Source organism: Protopterus annectens, chromosome 2.part1 (assembly GCF_019279795.1).
Source record: "Protopterus annectens isolate FY-2018-M chromosome 2.part1, PAN1.0, whole genome shotgun sequence".
Taxonomy (NCBI): domain Eukaryota; kingdom Metazoa; phylum Chordata; order Ceratodontiformes; family Protopteridae; genus Protopterus; species Protopterus annectens.
In genome coordinates, this window is record NC_056729.1 from 514,967,735 (window position 1) to 514,989,093 (window position 21,359).

At 36.9% G+C, this 21,359-nt stretch overlaps 1 protein-coding gene across 3 annotated transcripts in view; it reads left to right on the forward strand.

Annotated features, from left to right (window-relative positions):
• LOC122794129 overlaps positions 1–21,359 on the forward strand; it is a 594,614-nt gene that overhangs the window by 542,924 nt on the left and 30,331 nt on the right. The window lies entirely within an intron of this gene.

Genomic DNA, 21,359 nt, shown 5'->3' on the forward strand with positions numbered 1-21,359 from the left:
ATCTCTACTGAACTTCATAGTATAAGATCTCAGAAGATACAAGGCAACTGAGTCTTGTGGTTATTTATGCTTTGCCAGTACCCACCCTGTGACTGAACGTACTCTGTCGAGTACAGCCACACCAGTAAAGCTAGGGGTGAATTTGTGAATATCCATCCAATTGTTCAGTCCACTTTTGAGGGAAGATAATGTAGCAGACTATTTAGTTTGTAGTGGAAGTGTATTCCAGAGGTGAGGGAGGTGTTGTGTATTGTGTCTATCTCTTCAACTTGTTTTATTTATCTTCTGGTGATGATTTAGATCCCTTGTTCTGTTATTTATGGGACTATTTGATCTATGAAGATACAAAAGCTCTTGGACTACTGGATCCCTAATGACTCTGAAGGCAAGGTGTAGATATACCCTCTGGAGTCTATAATATACTGAATAAAGAGACAGCACTTAACACTCATTTCTGGTAGCTTAGGGTTTTGAATCCAGTGATCTTATTTAGGAACCTTCAGGGTCTTTCTGGATGTTTAATATGTTTAATGATGTACATCCTAAAGGGGCATTATATTCAATAATTGGCCTAGTCAATACTGAATATAATGGGACAATGACCTATTTGGATCTGAAAGATATCCCCTTACAAAAACTGTGTTAAGCAGAAATACTTCCTGACTACAATTGTTGAGTGATAATCAAAGGAGAGGGAATTATCAACCCATAATTGAAGGTCTCTAACAACATTCTCATTTTGGTGTGGAGTATTGTCTATGTTGTACTTTTCAGCATTTAACCCCATTGTTTACACCAGGTGTTTACAAGTGTAAGTTCTTGTTGCATGGCTTGGGTGTCAGAGGGTGAATTGACAAATGACTCTTAGTTTGCAGTCATCTGCAAATTGGTTAGCTAGAGATCTTGGTTTGTCATCTGGAGGTCAGAAAATTAAATGCCAAACAAAAGGGGTCCCAACACAGAGCCCTGTGAAACACCACTAGTTTCCTTCATACCCTTTGATGAGGCACCTGATACCTGCACAGTATAGGTTCTGTCTCTTAGCCGCCTTCCCATCCATCTTACCATACAGGATCTATGTGTAATGCATTTAATGTACTGTCTATGCTAGCATGGGGTAAAATGTCAAGGGCTTTGGCCAGGTAAAGGTATGCCATGTGTGCAGCATGACTGTTGTCAACAGCATGTGCTAAGAAGCTCACCAGACTGATTAGACAGGATATGCCCTTAACAAAAACAAACTGCTGCAGGTCTAGCCTGTTGAGATTTTTAATGTCATAGTTAACCATGTCAGTTATAATATGTTCCTTGGCTATGCATATGACTCATTAGGCTGAGTAGGGCTATAATTCGCAGGACCAGTGCTGGGGCTACCCTTGAGGAATGACATCACCACTTCTGTGTTCCAGATGTCAAGGACAAAGTCAGTAAACAAAATCAGGTTGAAAGGTTTAAGAGTAGCTCCACCAGGGCTTGCTTGGTACTGTTTATAAGCCAGGTTTGTTATCAGGTCCCATTGCAGAAGTATTTTTAGTTTTTGAGAGCACCTTTAGGAGATGATCTTTAGTGATGATGGGATGTCTGAGGGCTTCATGTATAAGTGGGCTTTCAGTAGTCACTTTTGGTATGATGTTTACACTGAATTTGTTAACTAGTATGCTAGAAATGTCTACTGGGCAAGAGAAGGTTGTGCCATCTTGAATATGTTCTGAGCAATGATGGATGTCATTTTTTTGTTTCCAAATGTAATTAAAGAAGGATTTGCAGTTGTCCTTATCTTCAGATGCTAATCTCACTTCATGGGTTGCATTAGAATTCCTAATAGTTCTTTTTAAGTTTTTAGTCAATTTTCTAACGTTACCTTCAATTTGAGAATGATTTTAAAGACCCGTTCTTGTCTTTGTATAACCTTCAGTCCCTCTAACTCCATCTTGGGGTCAATAACGCTCCTGAAGCCTGAAGCAAAACTTGCCTCTAAACAGTACTGGCAAATGCATTCTATTTTATAGTTAGTTTTGCAGATGTGCATTGGCCACTTGAAGTACGTTTATAAAACTGTTTCTGCTTTTGTGTGTAAACACTTGTACTGTGAGCTCCAGCTAGCTGCTTGAGTATATGCAAACAGCTTTACAATGTTGTATTCCCCTTTCCTCTCAGTGTCATACTTTTAACAAAGGTTCCATTAAGATCGACATTAAGGATTCTACTGCATTACATTATCTTGTTTTGACTCTAACATATCATGTGAGGAAGACATCATCATTTTTCATCTGTTCCCGTTAGGGGTCGCCACAGCAGATCATCTGTTTCCATTTTTCCTGTCCTCTGCATTTTGCTCTTTCACACCAACCACCTGCATGTCCTCTCTCACCACATCCATAAACCTTATCTTAGGCCTTCCTATTTTCCTGTTACCTGGTAGCTTCATCCTTAGCATCTTTTATATAATATACTCAGCATCCCTCCTCAGCACATGTCCAAACCAATGTAATCTTGTCTCTCTGGCTTTGTCTCCAAACCTTCCAACCTGTGCTGACCCTCTAATATACTTATTCCTAATCCTGTCCACCCCTGTCACACCCAGTGCAAATCTTAACATCTTTAACTCTGCCACATCCAGCTCTAACTCCTGCCTTTTTGTCAATGCCACTGTCTCCAACCCATATAACATAGCTGGTCTCACTACCCTCTTGCAGACCTTCCCTTTCACTCTTACTGGTACTCGTCTGTCACAAATCACTCCTGATACTCTTCTCCACCCACTCCATCCTGCCTGTACTCTCTTCTTCACCTCTCTTCCACACTCACCATTACTCTGAACTATTGATCCCAATATCATGTGAGGAAGTAAATATCTAAAAAGCTGGCAAATAAATTGTCAGCAGAGAATTTGTCATGATCTAGTGAACTTTAAACAAATAACAAATGCAAAGGGAAGAATGATTCTTTTATTACAGTTGATCCATACAAATTACTGCTGATTTTATTATTGTTACCGCTTATTGCCCAATCAAATTTTATAATTTTGATTGTCAATTTGTAATTAATGCACCATGTCCATTCAGATAGATATACCACAAAAACACTTTATAGTTTGTTGTTAATATTCAGCACCATATTAGTGCATTCACTGTTTTTCTCTTCACTGATGTAGTGTATCGTATATAAGCTAGGGATTTTGTGCCATCAATAATCATAGAAATCTATAAACAATAAAATAAAAACTTTTTTTCAGTTTTTTTTCCACTCACCAAACAAATGTAAAATTTGTCAGTGGTGAGGTAAACATTTCAAAAACACAGATGTCCTCCCAGAACATGACCTTTCCTTTATCAGCTACATAAACCACATAACTCTTGACATTAATGTTTTACTATATCATGATTCCACTGGTGAGTGAACATTATATTGAATATAACTTATTAAAACTAACATTATCTTTTCATCTAACAGTTTTTAATTGGAAATCATTACATATGTATGAATTATTTCTAACAAAGGGATCTATGCACATCTTTACAGGGTGTATCATAGGAGATATCTGTCTAACAGGCAACCATTTTAAAAGCTGAGGTAGGGATGACACCTTTTCAGAAGTCAAACATGGGGCACATGGGGTGTGGCCAAACATGTTACATCGCAGTGAGTGTGGCCAAGACTCTACTGTAATACCTCTGGAGTAGAAATAATTTAATTAAGCTGGATCACTGGTCTTTAGATGCCACAACATTATAAATGCTGTGTGGTACATTTTAGAACTTTTTCAGCCTTTCGAGCCATTTATGTTTTATATTCCTCATCATTGGCTCCTCATGCAAACAATCTGGAACATAGATGGGATTTTTTTTCTTTTTTAGTACACCCTGCCTGCACATCCATCCAAGGGCAAACAGTGTTACAGTGACACAGTAGTTTTGTCCACACTTCTTCCCCAGAGAAGGGGACTGTGCACTGACATAAATAGTCTATTTACCATGACAGCTCCCCAAGTCCACATCTCAAGACAAAGAGCCAGTGGTACTGTTGTGCTAACATATAACAAGGGTTATTGGGAATTATCAGAAAGAAAAGTCCCCTGCGCGTGAGCAAATGCCAGGCTCCACATACCAGAACAGTACAAACCACAAAGAGCCAGCAAAATTGACTTCAAGAGAAATGTGTATTCACAAATACATACAGCAGACAAACCGGTTTCGGCTGGACAGACACAGCCTTCCTCAGTGTATAAAAGCACCACACAAAAACATGCTGTTTAAATATTATAGAGCCATTTCCCATTGGTTGAACATTCATAAATATTCATTGAGTCCAGGTGGGAATAAACCCCCTAACTTGATGATCCACTTTTTTTCTTTATTATTTAAGATATTATGCCACTCAGTTTTATTCAATCGATTCCCATGAATAACATCAATAACCATAAAATTAAACTCCGCAGTGGGATGCATTAAATGGTGTTTGTACAAAGCATTTGTTATTTTTTTGTGTTTAATATTGCTCATATGTTCTGAAATCCGTGTTCTTAGTGGGCGAGACGTCTGCCCTATATAGAATGCTCCGCAATGGCAAGTAGCAAGGTAAACAACCCAATCATTGCTACAATTGGCAAAAAAGCCTAAATCATAAACCCTGGAGCAATTTCTACTAGAGAAAGCCTTAGATGTAGTCACATATTTACAATTTGAACAATGACCACATGGAAAACATCCATATAAGGCTTTGCCTGACAATGTAGTCTGTTTGTGTAAAGAATGTTTGCTATCACAACGCTTATAATGATTAAAATAGGATTTCAATTTTTTTCCATTTCTATATGAAAAAGTACATCTATCCGGAATGAAATTGGCAATATTGTGATCAGATTGGAGAATATTCCAATTCCTATGAACACTATCCAGCAAGCAGTTGGTGTTACGAGCATAGGTAGTAACAAATCTAAGTGTAGTTGATGTAGCAGCAGTGTTGTTTTTGTATTGAAGTAAATCTGACCTTTCCATATTGTGTACCTGGTTTTTGGCCATTGTAATATTACCATCTTTGTATCCTCATTGTTTGAACCTGTCAGTTAAGTCCCTTTCATTCAAACAAAACGTATGTGGCTTGGAACAAATACGTTTGGCCCTTATGAACTGAGATTTAGGAATGTTCCTAGTGATATGTGGTGGATGGTAGCTGGAAGCATGCAGAACTGAATTATATTGAGGGAACTTTCTATACATTTCACTATCCAAGGTGCCATCAGGCAACTTATGTATAAGAACATCCAAAAATGTAATGTTCTTTTTGTCATGATGTTTAGTGAATGTCAGTCCCCATTCATTGTTATTAAGGTATAAAACAAAATCAGCAAGTCCAGATTCGGTTCCCCTCCAAACCAACCACACATCATCTAGGTAACGTCTCCATATGTCCATATCAGGTAGAAAAGTGTTTCTGGAGACGTCATAAACAAGACGTCTTGGCTGACGCTGGTGGATGTATGGACATACTAGTGAAACCCAAGGCTTTGATTTATTCAACATCTAACGTATATGGAACAGGGATCATACGCAAGTATAAGTGACACCATTTGGAGGTTTTTTGTGGAATATATATTGAGTTAAGGTTCATAGGTTCATAGGTTCATACTAGGCTATCTGCCCGAGGGCATTTACAAGCCTAGCCCATAGTTTTGTGGCTTACGCCAGCCCTTTAGTATGGGGAACTATACCCATTATTTTGCTGTGCCTCTGTCGAGCAGTGACACTGAGGTAATCCCTGGGGTATATCTGCGATCTCCCATCCATTGGTCAAGATTTCTCTTGAACAAGGCCAGCGAGGTGCTCTGCCTCACATGTACCGGGATTTTGTTCCACAGCATAGGGAGTCTTTGGGTGATGAATCTATCCCTCCAGCACGTCCTATTGATAGCCGTGTCGAGGTTTAAGTCTCCCGCCCTTGTGGCTCTGTCGTCTTGCTGTATTATCCCATTTTTCTTTGTGGGTTTAATTGCGACAACGCTCGTATAGTGTAGGAACTGGACTGTGATGTGATTTAGACATTTTATACATACTTTTGAGGACCAGGGTATTACCGAACAATAGTTGTGGATTGTATAATTACGGGCAACTTCTTCTGCCATTCAACATCTATAAACACCTTGTACTATATACTGTTTCGGACTTCCGGCTATGTGACTGGGGGAATTTGCTTCTAGACTTTAACATCATTTTCCTCATGAGTTTCTATGCAACGCTGTTTGGATGCTGGGACTGTTATGTCGTGTACATACTCTATTTACAGCTTCAAGGATTAAGACATTTTGGACATTTTTGTTTGTTATGGGGAATACCATATGGTTTTCTTCTTTTTTTATGTATATGTTCTTGATGCAACTCGGCTTTTGAGTAAAGTTGGGAGCCATCTTGAGCGTTTCAAGTATTTTGCTGGTTCTGTTTTGAACAAGTGTTGGAATATCTTTTTGTAACTAAACATTTACAATTACGCTGCACTACATACAGTTTTGGATTACTAATTCTTTTTGAGCATGCATGTTTACCATTTTAGGCAATGTTTTGGTATCACATTTTTGATTCATACCAATATGTAACTAACTCTTTATATAGTATGTATGTGGGGTCTTCTATTAACATGTATTCAAGAACCTATTTCTTATTGCATATATAGTTACATGTGCATTTGAGTTGTTATTTTTTATACTTTAGCAGTCTGGTACATTTTCTACACTTGGGTATGTTGAGTTGGTATGTCAGCTTTGGTGTTCAGATTCTCCAATATGTTAGATTTTGATTCTTCAAGGTAATAATTACAACTACTTGTTATAGGACAGTTATATGGTAGATACTGTTGATATTTTGGGTCTCAGGTCATTACTATTCATGGACATAGGTTGTTCATTGTTTCATTCACAGTTAGGTTACTGTTTTTGTAATGATTGGTATGTACATTTATGATTAGGGTTTACAAATTGTTTCAGGGGTCCCAATTGTAGATTTATATAATTCTTACACATTGAACACACTATCAAAGTTATTTGGTTTAATATAATAATAGGTATGGAATATTATTCTAGTATTTAACATTATTATCCTTAAATTCAGCATTAGCCATATAGTATTAGCATGCGGTGTTATGCTTGGGTATGTTCAATATATATGCATACTACAATTTAGGGTGCTCGAGTGTTTGACTACACCAGGCAAATCATAACACACATGCTATACTTTTCTAAGTGTTTATCTTTTCTTTATCACTTTGAGCAGATTATTGTCTGTCTTGGTCCCATTGGGGTTTATCCTCTTATCTCTATTTGGATAGGGGTATTTGGATCTCAATTCAGTATATATTGTATTTCAACTTTTTGTCTGCTCCTGCCTTAATCCTGGTAATGTTTCCCAATATTACATAATTGGCTGATTTGTACTAATTTGTATTTGGACCTTTGGCTTTTTTTAGAATTGCTGTGGACGCAGTTATTATACATCATTTTTGGTGTTTTCTTCTGCTGTTATTGTCCATTGTGGTTTATAGTTGTCATGGTTTTTTTCCACAAACAACCATTATTGACAGCTATCTACACAGAGACTATTCTGATTGGACTGTCTTGGTTCAGTTTTGATACCAATATTGACAGTATATATTTTTCCAAATCTTGGTTACTAGCATGGATCTATCAAACCTTATTTCGGGTTTGGTTGCAGATAAGGATGACCTAGGGGCATTTGGTTTATCCAATAATAATAATGGGAATATTGAACCCATTGAATCAAGTAGTTCGGAGTCATCTTGTCAAGTTTTGATTGATGACCTAAACAAGCAGCTTAGACAATTGCGTGCTAATGTATGGCACAGCAAGCTCTTTAGGGCATATCAGACTGCTAACATCACCCCTAGGGGATTACGTATTCGTACGGTCCCACATGTCAATGGTATGGATGATGAACTGACCAAAAATTGGTCCAAAATACAACAGGAAGCCACTATGGCTTTTGTCATTGAATTACTAAATTTTCACAATAGGGCAATTGATAGGGGACTTACAGGTATTACTGCTCTAGCGGACAAACTTAAGGTGTTTGAAAAGGAACCCTCATTTGAAGCTAGATTGAATAAGGTAGCAGTTGACCTTAAAAAATATGATGCTGAATTGAAATCTAGAAAAATGAAGAAATTCCATAGGGACCAAGAAGACTATTTACGTGGGAATCCATTTTTGCATCAGACTAAGCATGTGAGGTTTAATAACCCTCCAGCTTCTACTATGAAACGTAAAAGACCTAGGTCTATTTTATGCAAAAACTATAATGGGACCACCTCATCTTATGATGATACATCATCTGGCACAGATAACGAATCCCTGGCAGCATCGGGGTCCCCCTCTCCTAAAAGAACACCTGGGGTTGTCCCTTTAGAACTAAACGTAGACGGGGGGGGGACGCAAACATCGGAAAGGTTCAAAATATTCAAGGCCTACTAGCAATGGCTCTGAAAAATTGAATGATGTAAAACCTAACAATGTGTTGAATTTGTCTAATTTTGTTCTATCCTCCATACACATTTCTATTCTGAATAAAGGTCTCAGTTTTATACCTGGGTTTATGATTTCTGAAGATGCACTTGCTCAAGATGTAGTCAACTTTTGCAGATTGCTTAATCTTAAACTATTTTTTGGTGATTCTGGTTATAATGTGGATCATGGTAAATTCACCTATCACAAATCCAGTTTTGTACCACCTATGCATGACACAGTCCATCTGTTTTTAAATAGTGTGCTCAAAGATCTACACTACTTCAGTTCTGATGCTGCTGTTAAATATAACAATGTATCCTTCATGGAGAGACAGGCAATATGTGATTTACAGGATAATAAGGATATTGTTATTACTACAGCTGATAAGGGTGGGGCTGTGGTTGTGCAAAACTGGACAGATTATGATAGGGAGGCTCGGAGACAGCTTTTTGATACTAGATACTATTCTTGTATGTCTGTTGATCCTACTTTAAGATTTGTCAAATGCATAAAATGTTTTCTTGTTGATGCCAAGGATCGGGCAATTATTAACAATGAAACTTTTCAACATTTGTCTATAGTGGATTCCCGTGCACAATACATCTATTTTTTACCTAAAATCCATAAGAATGCTACTAATCCTCCGGGCAGACCTATAGTATCTGGTAGGGGCTATGTTACAGAGCCACTGTCTATGTTTTTGACCAAATATTTAAAACCTCTATTACCATCTATTAGATCTAGGTTAAAGGACACCACTAATTTTCTGCAAATAATATCAGACACACAACTTGAGGCTGACTGGTTTCTATGCACATTAGATGTGAGTGCACTTTACACGAATATACCACACCAGGCAGGATTGAAAGCCTTGGCACATTGGTTAGATGTTGCCAAATTGTATTCTCCACTGTTCAATTCCTTTTTGATTGACATGGCCAGATATGTTCTTACATGTAATGTATTTTATTATAAAGATCTGTGTTTCTGGCAAACTAAAGGTACAGCTATGGGGGCATCCTTTGCCCCCATATATGCTGACCTTTTCATGGCTTATGTTGAGTCTATAATCATTTATGACGTCTCCAGAAACACTTTTCTACCTGATATGGACATATGGAGACGTTACCTAGATGATGTGTGGTTGGTTTGGAGGGGAACCGAATCTGGACTTGCTGATTTTGTTTTATACCTTAATAACAATGAACGGGGACTGACATTCACTAAACATCATGACAAAAAGAACATTACATTTTTGGATGTTCTTATACATAAGTTGCCTGATGGCACCTTGGATAGTGAAATGTATAGAAAGTTCCCTCAATATAATTCAGTTCTGCATGCTTCCAGCTACCATCCACCACATATCACTAGGAACATTCCTAAATCTCAGTTCATAAGGGCCAAACGTATTTGTTCCAAGCCACATACGTTTTGTTTGAATGAAAGGGACTTAACTGACAGGTTCAAACAATGAGGATACAAAGATGGTAATATTACAATGGCCAAAAACCAGGTACACAATATGGAAAGGTCAGATTTACTTCAATACAAAAACAACACTGCTGCTACATCAACTACACTTAGATTTGTTACTACCTATGCTCGTAACACCAACTGCTTGCTGGATAGTGTCCATAGGAATTGGAATATTCTCCAATCTGATCACAATATTGCCAATTTCATTCCGGATAGATGTACTTTTTCATATAGAAATGGAAAAAATTTGAAATCCTATTTTAATCATTATAAGCGTTGTGATAGCAAACATTCTTTACACAAACAGACTACATTGTCAGGCAAAGCCTTATATGGATGTTTTCCATGTGGTCATTGTTCAAATTGTAAATATGTGACTACATCTAAGGCTTTCAATAGTAGAAATTGCTCCAGGGTTTATGATTTAGGCTTTTTTGCCAATTGTAGCAATGATTGGGTTGTTTACCTTGCTACTTGCCATTGCGGAGCATTCTATATAGGGCAGACGTCTCGCCCACTAAGAACACGGATTTCAGAACATATGAGCAATATTAAACACAAAAAAATAACAAATGCTTTGTACAAACACCATTTAATGCATCCCACTGCGGAGTTTAATTTTATGGTTATTGATGTTATTCATGGGAATCGATTGAATAAAACTGAGTGGCATAATATCTTAAATAATAAAGAAAAAAAGTGGATCATCAAGTTAGGGGGTTTATTCCCACCTGGACTCAATGAATATTTATGAATGTTCAACCAATGGGAAATGGCTCTATAATATTTAAACAGCATGTTTTTGTGTGGTGCTTTTATACACTGAGGAAGGCTGTGTCTGTCCAGCCGAAACCGGTTTGTCTGCTGTATGTATTTGTGAATACACATTTCTCTTGAAGTCAATTTTGCTGGCTCTTTGTGGTTTGTATTATTGGGAATTATGTCATGTCAATAAGGAAATAACAATAAGAAGATACATATGAGGAAAAATGGTGCACAGTAAATGGCTAGCCCTTAGCTGTTGTGATAAGAACCCAACTGCTTTCTGACTGGTACAATGGTTTTCTAGCTCTGAGGCTTTTTGAATGAATATGTTAAGTCTGTTCTTTGCAATTTAAAGTTATTTTCAATGTATTTATAAGTGAAACAGATGTAACTATGGGCAAGCTGTTTTCAAGGTTCGTAGTTTGTGTAACTTTGTTATTAAATTAGTTATGTAAATAATGACATATTACACATTACTGACCCCCCCACATGTGCTGTCAAGTACAATGACAAAATCCTCAATCAGATGGGTGGCCTCTTTTACCATACATTAGCTCAGTGAAATGGCTGTTAACAAATATAATCATTATTTTTTCATTATTTTTATATTTAAAGAACCAAATGCAATAATACATGATAGGTCATTTATAAAAGTATTCTGCATGCTGTCTAGAGATTGAAGGCACTCATCTGCTAGTCTTGTCACTTTATAACGCCCTGTTTCATCCTCATCTCACTATGCATCATTGCTTACTGAAACCACAGGCGTAGTCCAGGATGCCATGGCTAGAAAGGTACAAAAAACTGTTGCAGATAAATAAGCGAATACATACAGCAGTGAGATGGAAATTGTTTATACGTGCAGGCTTCCTCACCAGAAATGGCCAGCTGTGAGAGGATTCAAACCATTTCAGTAAACATAAGGCTATCTGAATGTAACATGCTGTGGCTAGTATTTTACAGAATTTTGAAGGTATCTAAGGTGATGATGAGCTGCTGCTGTGTAGCTACACTAGTGACTCAGTATCATATTTCTACCTGACTCTTGTATGGCTGCTATTGATATATGGATCAAAAATTCCTTTTCTGTGTTTGGTATTATTCCTCTGGGACACTGTGAAATTAAGCTGTTCAACACTTAACCCTACTTTATCTAGCAGAGAAGAAAATAAATCAGTTTGTTCTTAATCACTATAAGGATAGCTACACTGATAAACATCATGCAAAGAAATTCTTAACACTTCCTGAAACACTCTGCAGAAACTGTTGAAGTTTGTTGACAATTTTGACAGTAATTAGGATATGTGATAAACTGTCCTAGATGTAGTACCAAAAAAAAAATGCAACTGTTGCATCTTTCTGATAAGTATTTTGAAATATTTCCCTGTGCTTTTTTTTACATTTCAAATGCTAAGATGTTTTTCTTCTTTTCTCATTTGAGTTTATTTTGAATGTGCAATGAAACAACTTTAATTGTCTTATGTGAGATATTTTAGTTTAAAATGTTGGTTAATAATTGGTCAGTAACATAAGAACTAGATCCTAATCCTGAAATCCAGCAGTCATTCACCATTATCTTAAAATTAACCAAGGGATCCAAAGCATTGTACCCATCCAGAGAAATTTTAAACAAGTTTTGAATTATTCTGACCACTTTCAACTCTAGAAAAAAGAAACCATTTGAAATTAAAAAAAAAATATATATATATATATATATATATATATATATATATATATATATATCCTTAATAGTGATATAGCCATTTGATAGGTTATAAATATTACTACTGCCATGTCAGAATGCGTTGCTTTGATGAGAAGATTCCATCAGAGAAGATGAAACTGCGTTAGTATTCATATGAAGTGGGAATCAGAATATTTGTAACATTTTGTATAATTCAATGCAAAGGTGATTGGAACAGTCTACATCAGCTGCTCATCTGTGTATTAAAAACCCTTTCAGGAAGCAGCAAGCACAGATAACGTTCCTGTCCCCTCCAGAGGAGTCTAAGGAGATGGAGAACCCAACATATCCACTCCCAAACGAGATGTAAAATGTTCTCTGACTATGTGTGAAGTTGCACTTACTATTTTCTCTCTACCCAGTTTCCTGACCTGAAATGGATACCAAATAACAGTGGTACAGACGCCCCAGTCCCCTCCTCACAGCCCCAGACTAAGTTTTTCAAAAGAAATGGAAAAAGAAAACTACAATTTTTTTTTTTTTTTTTGGAATTCAATTCTTCTAATGTCTGACTTTCTCACTTCTCTACTGCTCTTCTAAAAGTTGCATATCCATATGGTTGTTTATGTAGTGTTCTTTCTGACTGTCTGGTACTACTCCCACTGAGAGTACAGTCAAACACTGTCCATACCTCATTCACCCAGACCTACAGACAACAGTAATAATCTGCAAGTCTAGTCTGAATCAGGCAATGGAAAAAAAGCCTGAAAAAACAAACTGCATCTATTTTGCTGTTCCAGTGGTGATAGCACTAAACTAAAAACATTGGGAATTGTGACACCATGGAATATTCCCTATCCCTTTTAGACTTAATGCAGTCAATAATATGTATTTTTTTAAATGCGTCTGTCTTGCTCAAACTGGGATGGGTAACAACCTTAAACTGAGGTCAGTAAATACATTTCTGTATCCAGAAATGCATAGCCACCGTTTTTCCAGGTGGTAATGTGATTTTTCTGTTTTTATTCCCAGCACAGGACTTACCCAATGGCTGCCCTTCCTGCACCCCACTGACTCATTTGTTCTTTTTAGAGTGAGAAACAGACATGCCTGAACTGGACAAGAGACCTATGGCCCATTTATTCCAGTCAGGCCATTCATTCCCCTGGAAGGTGAGAATCATACGTATGGCAGCTGGGCCAAATGCTGGTTGTAGAGTAAACGTCTCTCTGACATAATCCCCTCCCCTCCCCATAGACACCTTGCAGACCCCAGAATGGCCACTTGGTCAGGAATGGGCATGTTAGCTGTCACACATGCTAAACCTTCTGACTCAGCAGTACTCTAATCATTGTAACACCACAAGTCTCCACAGCTTCTTCCATAAGACATCACTCAACCACATGCAGGTGTTCTTAATATGGCAATTCTAACAATCTCTCTCTCCCCAATGGTTGCTCACCTATCCTTCCCACCTGGTACTTCCAGCACCTGTGCCACTACCTGAACACAGGTCATCCTTGTTGTAATCAGGGCTTCACCCTACTGTGTTATGGGGCTGATCCTGATGTGACTAAAGCCATTCTAGGCTTGATGGGTGACCAAAGAAAGTTTTATATTAATTAATTTATTTAACTACTAAACATTTGATTGGGAAGAAGAAAATAGTTTTGCATTATTTATAGCAATTTTATACAAAATAATTTTAATCAAATATAATTTATCTTCACAAGTAATATATTACAAACAGTGTCATAATTTAATAATGAAGTTTAAAGAAGCAGTCATAATAATACCAAGGTATTTTACTTCTTTACAATTCCAGTTGTATTTAAATAATGTAATATGGGGTCATTAATATGTTGATGAAATTATAATGATTTAGATTTAGTATAATTGAATTGTAGGTTAAATAAATGTTCAAAAGCATTCAATATATGATCAATAACCTAAAAAAATAATTAAAAAATCATCAGAAAATAAGTGAATGCCCTTTAATTAACTTATTTCTAATATGGTTCAGTAACCACTGCAGAAAATGAAGGGGATAAGAGGCAATACTGTTTGCATCTTTAGTAATTTGCATTGGTAAGGAAAGGTATGATCCAGTTTTTATATACATCACCAAATTAGAATATACTATAGCCATTTGATAGGTTATAAATATTACTGCTGCCATGTCAAAATGTGTTGCTTTGATGAGAAGATATTTCCAAAGGAAATGTGATTTTTTTCTAATATTTTAAAAAAGTATGAGCAATTAATCAAGCTGAATCTTTTGCTCAGTATCTAAACAAAATATTATATTTATAATCACCTTGAAGTAGAACAGTTAATAAAATAATAATTAACTAATTACACAAGATTGGACAAACCCTGTTTGAATTTGAGGCTTCTGTTTTCATTCTGGAAACCCATTATATCCTGAACAACTCTGGAACATTTTTCCTTTTAATTATACACTTGAAAGGAGCAAGCACATCATTTGTCAGGGTCCAATAAACAATTAAATAACTACACAAGGTACTTGTTGCTATATTACTTCTATTGTATTGATTTAAACATAATTAGAAGTACTAATATTTTTACTGCATGACCTTGTTAAGGCTTACAAAACTGCAAGTGACATTTTTCTTTCTTCATCCATTTTCCCTTCCACATGGCAGGAAGTGCTTGGAGAACTTCTGGGTTTGAATCAAACCATGTATAGCTTTTAAATAAGCTCAGCTGTGCCCCCTTTCCGATTTAATCAATTAACTCTTGTTATACATTTGTATATCAGTTTACCAGTGAATGTTCTTTCTCACTGAGGGTGTGCAGGCTGACTGACACTCACTCTGTGTGATTTCTGGTCCACTCTGCTTCCCTCCCAGTCCATTTCCCCAGCCACATCCCAGTTCCTTACATTTATCTCCTCCTTTCCATACCCACTACTTTCAGCATAGCACCACCCCATTAAAGATACACATTCTAGTTTCTACTCTCACACTCAAGCAGCTATTAACATTCCTCCTACCTAGCACTGTCTTCTTTCCTTCTTTAATATACAACACTATATATCTTTCTCTTCTTTAACACAGAATTTACTCCAACTGTTTCCTAACTGCAACTTTAGCTCCTCCTGTCAACACCCATTACTAGCCCCCTAAACAATACCTACCATATCACTCACTCACTCTTTGAAGTTCTCCCCGTTCATACTTCACACTGTTCTGTTTAATACTACTGTGTGATATTTTCTTCATTTAAAGTTGAGCAGTCCATACACACCCAACGTCTTCCTCTGTTACCATATCTTACCACACTTATCACTCCAAGTACTTCAGTTAATTCTTCCTATATATATTAATTTATAATGTAATAAACTACTTCTGCACCTGTCTAAAAGTCTCTACAAACTTTCAACAGTCCTACTCCTACTGCTTCTTTGACATAATATCAAAGCTAACCCAGGTCCATCTCCACTTTCCTGTATCTTAATCACTGCTCAAAGTATAAGAAACAAAACTGACTAGATTAATGTCTTCTTTTCCTTACATAAGCCTGATTTAGTTTCAAGCCATCTTTACATAATTTTTTTCCCTGATTACAACTTCTTTTTTGACCCCAGACCAAGCAAAAGACAAGGAGTTGTAACTCTCCTTCTATTCAAATCACATTTACATGTCCAATTACTTCCTCAAGGAAACACTTAACACAAATAATTATTGTAACTGACTACTTGTATCCATTCCTTCCCACAAGAATACCATATTACATTTCGCTGTAACATATCTACCACATCCTTCCACACTCCCCCCCCAAAAAAAAAATAACCTATTAAAATAGCTTCCTACACATAAAATATCAAAAATTTCATATTTGGAGACTTCAATCTTCATAACCATCATGCATATGTAACTGTATCCCCAGAGCTCCTATCTTTCTGTAATAAATCACAGAATAACATTAACAAACTTAAATCCACCCTCTCCTTAATTGCCTGGCCACCACTTTTGAACTCATCTGACTGTAATGCTTCTGCAAACTACTCACCTCTATATTGACTGACCTGTAAAACTTCTGCTTTCCAGTAATCCAAAGACTGTGCAAACGTAAAACTAACAAGTGGTTAACGTATGAGCGTAAAGCTGTTCTACAACTTAGAGACAAGGCATGGAATTCTTAGAAAGCACTTCCTTCTATTGCAAACTGATAGTACTAGACCCAGCTACACAGCCTTGCCAAGCAAGCTATACTCCATCATAAAAGTCGCTTGATGAAATCATACCAAACCTCACTAATGAAATCACGTAAAAACTTCTGGAAAGGTGTCAACCATCTTATAGGATGGAAGACCCTTCCCTCCATGAATTCTACATCCTTTATATTTCTACCTCTGATTTCCTTTCTAATTTTAGCAACCTTCCCAGCCCTTTCTCTAGCCAATCCCAAACTGCATCTGACACTTCCACTTCCCTTCCATACCTCCCTACATTCTATTTCAGGACTCTCACATCCAAGGACATCTACCGCTGCTTGAGCAGATTAAACTTGATACCTCCTGGTACTGATAGCCTTCATCTGTGTTTTTTTTTTAATCACTGTAGAGATAACATTATAACCCAATTGAAACACATCTACAGCCTGTGTATTGCACTTAATATTATGCTTAATATTTGGAAGAATGCCATTATATAAAACTACTATGAAACACCATGCTGACTTTCTACGTGTCTCTCAACTATTTAAACTTATCAAGAATGACACCTTCCCTCCACTAACTTCCAGACTACTCAGAGATGTAGCAGCATACAACCTTAGACATCTTAATCACTCATGTTCTGACCTCCAAACCCCTCAAACTGGGCTTTGCTGCACAGACCATGCTTTCTCAGTCCTTGGTCCCAAACTGTGGGAATGTCTCCCTTCTTTAATTAATAATAATTATTCTTACCCCATTTTCTGTTCACAGATAAAATAAAAGCATATTTAAACACTCTAGGAAAATGCAACTGTTATCTCTCTGGTCATACAACTTAACCTCTTCATTCCCTTCTTGACTCACTCTGTCTATAATGTCATTCATCTATCAACTTTCTTCCTTCAAACCAGCTATAATATTCACTTTGTATGTAATATATGTATATATTCCATTTTGTCATTCACTCTGTATATGATGTCATGCAACTATTGCATTACTGTTCTATTTCCCCTAGGCTGAGACTGGGTCCAGTGTGATCATTGTTCTACCCTGGTTACCACATTCAAAAGAAAAATAAATAAATAAATAAATAGTTTAAAATAGCTGAATGTTATCCCAAGTTTGTCATTGTAAAATAAATCCAGATTAATGTTTGTGAATCAAACTTGGAATATTTTTTAATACTGTTAGCCAAAATGGACATAAGTTATAATCAACATTCAACAAAGAAAATGGTCTGTAAGATTCACACAACAAAGGATGCAAAGATTCATTGCCTTACTTTAAAACTGGAACATTTAAAACTTATTTCCTTGATGTTAGAATATGGTTGTTTATAAGTATGTATGTAAACATTCTAAGCAAAATGTTGATAATTTCATTAGGAAATAATTTTTATAATTCAAATAAAATGCCATCAAGTCCTGAAGCTTTGTTTAGTTTTTCCTTTGCTTTGCAACTTCATATAGCTATATTTTTCATTATTTTTTATTTTTTGTATTTTCCTTAGAGTGTTACTGATAGTATCATTAAGAAAATACACAGCTCATGTGCAGTTATTTCTTCTTTATTAGACTGCTAGAGTCTCAAACATGTTTTAAAATGAAATAATACTTCATCTGTATTAGGTTCTATTTTATTATTAATATAATTTCTAATAGCTTGTATTTGTTTTTTGTTTGAAAGAAATGTTGAGCCTTATCCAACCTATGCAACAGTTTTTATCTTTTATCCCTTCATGCCTGATGACTATCAAGCCTTTATCAACAATCAGACTCTACCCATTCATTTCCCCATACTGAAGAATTACACTAGTTCAGTACAGGGGTTAATGTCATTTTGGGGGGCATCATACAGGCAGCCATGTGTGTTACTTGTGCTCTAACTGGTATCTCAGAAATTAGGACATTTTTTGTGTGGCCTAATCTCACTCAGTGGGCAAGGTGTCAAGCTACCCACATCACTGCAGGCTCCCATCATGCCTTCCACTGTGAGTGTCTGCTTCAATACACTCATTAATGAAGGCTATCACCAGGCAGAGCCTTGGAAATTCTAAATCCTGCACCAGTTAATACACTGCAATGCTGCCCTTCCTCTAATGGATTTTGGCTGTATGTGTCCTCCTGGATTCTGTCTTCGCTCCTGGCTTGGCAGGCCTTTCCTCACAACAACTATGTTAGGGACAGAAACCCATAATTAAACTCATGTCATCTGATTTGTAGTCAAGATTTTACAAGTTCATAGGTTTATACTAGACTAATGACCACCAGGGTCTTTACAATCCTAGCAATGCAACAAACCCAGTTTTATCCTCGAGTACCATGGATGCGTATATGACTGGGGTGTGAAGAAAATGAAAATACTGTCATCTGTGTTAGCATGTTTGGCAGGAGATTGTGTATATTCTCAGATTAATTTGTATTGTATGCCAGCATATCTAATTGTGAAAATTAAATAAATTTTTAAAATGCTGAGTATCTCCCTGTTTATACATAATGTTTAAAGAATATATCAGTGTTTTGATACATTTCTAATTGCACATGTTTGTGCGGGAGATTCTAAAGTACAAACTGTCTATGGAGGATCAGCTGATCAGTAGGTGATGTCATTAGAATGTAACTGGTTGCTATGTGATTATTTGAACAGCTGATTAACAGGAAAAATAACTTTTTCAAACAGCTGACAGTTATTTTTAAAATAAGAAGTTGCGACTGTTAAGCTGAGCAGTTAGTGAAGAGTTGCAGTCAGTTACAGTGCTGCAATGTTGATACCCAAGGAAAATAACTCACCAAAAATTGTAAGCATTCCTTTGCCTTGCTGTTATGTTTTAGATTAGATCAGGGACAGTATTCTCTAGTTAGATTAGGAAAGTTTAGTTATTTAGATAGAGTTTTTCTAGAATGATGGACTTCTATCCTACAGTTTAAGTTTATATTTCTGGTGATTGAATTCTGGTGTTTATTGAAAGTTATTGATTTACATTCTTGTAATCATTCTACTTATTATTAAATGTTTTTCATTACTTTACATTGTGGCTGGACAATCAGTGTGTTCCTTAGAGATTAGAGAGTGTTTATACCTGTTTGATATTCCCCAGGTCATTTTAAATGGCTGGCTGCTTCTGGTCACAGCTATCATTTATTTTAATATTTATTTTTTAATAACTGATCACCATTTAAAGGGCATGTAGACCTGTCTGACTCTGGTGCAGCATGTACCATTTGTAGTGGGGAAGGGGCTCAGCTGGAAATCTATGTCAGGTTTCCCATAAGTATTAGATTGTGTGAGATTTGAATTTATTTTGAGTGCAAGTGAGTCAGAAGTCTTAAACTGGAACATTGCTCTGAAGTGTAAAATAAGGGATCACATTTAGGGTGGACAAAAGTATATAGTCCAGTTCCAGGAAATATAGCATGTTCCTGTTGTGCTCTTAAGGGAAATTGTAAAATTTTACTATTGTGTGCTCTGTGTCCTGGTGTTTTCTGTGACGCTCCCACACTGGAGTCAGTAGGAAGGATTGAGGCTCCTTAATTACTTACCTGGGTTTTAAGTGGAGGACATCACATTATTGTTGGCAGGCCGGTGGGATATTGACTGGACATCACATTTAATTTGTAGCAACTTAGTGGAATTTTTAATTAGATTTCATTAGCCTGTGGGTAGATGTCATTAGGGTGTGCACTCTTGACAGCCACAAAGTAAACATTCAGAATTTCAATCTACTACATTTTTTTAGTTAGATATTCAGGGATAGTAGGCAAGGAGGTCAGCAGAAGATTTTAGCAAGTTGACAAAAATCCAGTTGGTGAAGGAGTACGAAGCCAGAGGATTGGTGCATGCCAGCCTGACCAAAGAAGGAATTATTTCAGCCTTAGTTGCAGTCACAGCTCAGACCAGCCATTCGGAGGATATCTAGTTTGGTGTTGGTGATGTGCAGCCTGCCAAGACAGGACAGTCCCCATTTTCTTCAGAGGATCTGAGAATCCATCTAGAGTTAAGGAGACTGGAACTGGAGGCTGAAGAATGGGAGAGAATGTGATGCCTGGAGGCTGATATGAACTGGACGCTGAGGTGAAAGGCATCAATATGAACTGGAGGCCAAACATCTTGAACTGGAATCAGCAGAGAGGCTGCACCTGGAAGCTCAATAACTGAAGACTGAAGAGAAAGTGAGGCATTTTGAAGCTGAGGACAATGAGAGACAGTGACAGCATGAAATGGACCTTCAAACCCTTTGAGAGGGTCATGGAGGTAATGGGGAAGGGAAGAACTGGATCCCAGAAGCTGTAAAGGTCAGTAAACATTTTCCTCAGTACAGGGATGGGGATGACTTTGATAGTTCTATTCATGTTTTTGAGAGGGTATGTAGAAAATGTGATGCTGACCTGAGCTCTGGGTTCAGCTCCTGACTCCCTTACTCCATGGTAAAGTTGTTCAGGCTGTAGCAAAGTTAAATGATGTAGATTGCTTGAATTATGACAAAGTGAAATGTTACTTGCTTGACTGTTTCAAACTTATATCTGAGGCATATAGAAAAAAGTTTCATGAACATGGATGCAAGACAGATGAAAGTGTATGTGATTATATTGCTGACTTAAGTACTTACTTGGGTGAGTGGATGTCAGGTCACCACTTTTGAGGGACTTGCAGACCTTTTGATGAGGAAACAAGCCCTCAGTACTTTACCTGATGACATGAGAGTCTGGTTAGCAGATTGTGAGTGTAACTCTGCAGAAGAG